Genomic DNA, 2,841 nt, shown 5'->3' with positions numbered 1-2,841 from the left:
TGCTGCTGCTGCTGCGGAGCCTCCTCGGGAGTGCGGGGCCCGGCCGCTGCGGGAGGCTGTTGCGTGCCAGGCACAGCGCCCGCGAGGTGCGCGTAGGACACGGCGTGCGGTTCTTATTCGCGCCCGTGGGTGTGAAATGCCCCTTTAAAGCTGCGGGATAAAGTCTGGTGGTGACTCGCTGCAAACACGCAGCCCAATGCGATTTCTGCTGCGATCAGTATGATTTAGCATTGCACATTCTTAAGTTACTCTGTTGTCGGGCTTGTGTGGCAAGTTTCTCTCGGCAGCGCTGCAGGTGATCGCGATAATTCCCTTTGGATCCTTCTTGGCGTTTAAAAAGCGAAGTTCCTTTTTTTTTTTTTTTATAGTGAAATATCCTTACGTGCCTTGTTAGGATTTTAGGTTTCTCTCACGTGAACTAATTACTGTGTGGATTTGTACAGCACAGCTGATACACCTGTATGTGGCCAATGTTGACATTTATTTTTTTTTCCTTTACGTGAATCAGAAATGATGTGCTTGTGTTGTCATTCGTGTAGTGTGTATGTGTAAGGGTGCATCGCAACAGCCAGAGGTTGGTAAAATAGTGAGGGGAAAAAATGACACGAAATAGGGACTGTAGCTTGAACCTTTTCCCAGTGCTTAAGGACATTATTCCCTGTAATTCACTTCTAGTGCATCTCTTGCACGTATATTGTTGCTTGAATCACACCCTTGCGTTTCTTGACTGTTAAAATGAGCAAGTCTTGTTCCATTTGGGTGTAACATCACAAGCTGTAGATTCTGTAATAAGCATGCCACTTGGTGAGATAAATGAGATGCACGCTAGGGACTGGATAGATGGCCACAAGAAAATGGTCCTCTTGGAGCTTTTTTGGACAGAGCTCCCTTTTCATAGAGGAAGTGAAAACAAACCTGAAAACATCCAGGCAGTGTGTGTTTTGTATACACAGAGGGAGGAGTGAAGCAGTGGCAACGTGTGGGGGTAACGACTGGTGCTGCTCTGTAGTGCAGAGAGTGTGGGTGTATCTGTTGTCAGAGGTCTCCATAAATACTGTTAACTGCCCTTTGGGGACAAGATTTAGTCTCATTAAACAACTAAATAGTTAGGGTTCTTTTCCTGCTGGTCATATTTCTGCTAGTTTAAACACAGAAGCAGAGCTGTGATGTGTCAACTTACATGTTTTAAGGTATTCTGTTGTTTACTTGTGTGTATGCTGCTGATATTTTTTTGGTAGAGCTGTATAGCTTTTTTGTTGTTTTTTGGGGTTTTTTTTACATAATAACTTAGGCCCTATCTATCTCTACCTGTTATTTTGGCAAGTAGAAAATTCAGAGCCTGGCCCCACTAGCTCGTCTTCTCTGTATTTAAAAGCAATTAAAAGGTGAAACAGAGATCAACAAAATGTTGCCTCGTTGCCTGGAAAACAGTATAAAACCTTACCACAAAAGCAAAACAGTAAACCACTGTATATAGGACAGTATCTAGTCTTAACTAGATTTCACTACTCAGAAAAGCAATTGAAATGACTTACATTTAATTTCCAACTGAAGTGGTGTGACCTCACACCTCAGTTGTGTATGTACGTATGTTTTAGTTCATTCAACTTTAGTTTACTGTGGGCTTAGGGCTTTAGGTTTCTATTGAAATAGCCTCCTAGCTGCTTTTTTTAAAGCAATAATCTCTTACGTATCAAAGTTACATTTAAGACGACGTCTTAAAAAGGCTGTATGGGGATTATGTTTTGCTTTAAGACCTGGCATATAGTCCACTCTGGAAAATGGTTGTCAGTGTAGCTATACGTTTTTCAAAGCGAAATAAAATGTGAGATGGGTAGGAAAAGCGTGTAACTGTCATCCAAGCAAAATACCTGTTCAGGTTTGTTATGCCACCGCAGTTGTCTGTGTTAGAGATTTTATGCTTTTAGAGAAATCTGACAGAAATATTCCTAATTGATGTTACTGTCCTAATGTAAGTTTTCCATATGAATCTTGAGTTAATCTTCTGTATGGATATGTATATTTGTGTCGGGTTATTCTGGAGGTGTTACTAGAAGAAATTCTTACAGTATTCTGTTATTCTGATGGGAGTTGTGTGTCTCAATTGTGAGTTTCTTCAAGAAAGAAAAGTATCTTAGGTGTTCCTATCAGGTCAGCAAATCTCTCTTGGTAAGTTGTTGTCAAAATGAAAAGCACAAGAAAGCCATGCATGGAAAAAAAAAGCCCAAACACCTGTTTAAATTGTGAGGGACCTAAGGTAACGTGGAAGGTCTTTCTTCCAGTCTTCAATCCTGCTTCGTGGATAACACTTCCAGTGCTGTCAGTAGGGATATGAGGAGTGCACACTATTCATATGTAGATTGGGATTTCAGGTTTTTGTCCACTTGCCTGTTTTGTCAGTGTGCTTATGCTTCTTGGATGGAGGAGAGTTAAGAAACTCTGCTGTTGTGGGCTGAAATATTTAAACAAGTCAGAGTGTTCACCTGCCAGCTGGTAGCTCTTCACATACATGCGCTTAGTGTGTGGCACACGAGATCAATTGAATTAGTTGTACCTTCCTGATTTGTCTTGCATTTGTCACAGGCTAAGAAGGGTTACTGTGGGTTAGTGGCTGTGCTGTACCTTACACCTCCGTGACAGCTTGTGTGTGTCTGTGTGCCCTCACGTAGGAGTGTAGTTACTCTGTTTACTGCCATGTTTGATGTGAGTCTTAGGCACAAAGAGGAGAAAAAGTCATCCTCTGAGCCTTACCTGAGGTGCAGAGATGCCAAGCAACTGAAGGGGGGGGGGGGGAAGGAAAAAAAAAAAAAAAAAAAAAAAAAAAAATAAAAAGAGAACCCC

The sequence above is a fragment of the Chaetura pelagica genome, unplaced genomic scaffold, assembly GCF_000747805.2.
Source record: "Chaetura pelagica isolate M959 unplaced genomic scaffold, ChaPel_1.0 scaffold55, whole genome shotgun sequence".
Classification (NCBI taxonomy): Eukaryota; Metazoa; Chordata; class Aves; order Apodiformes; family Apodidae; genus Chaetura; species Chaetura pelagica.
The sequence above is the reverse complement of the archived record's forward strand: the minus strand, read 5'-3'. Positions refer to the sequence as shown.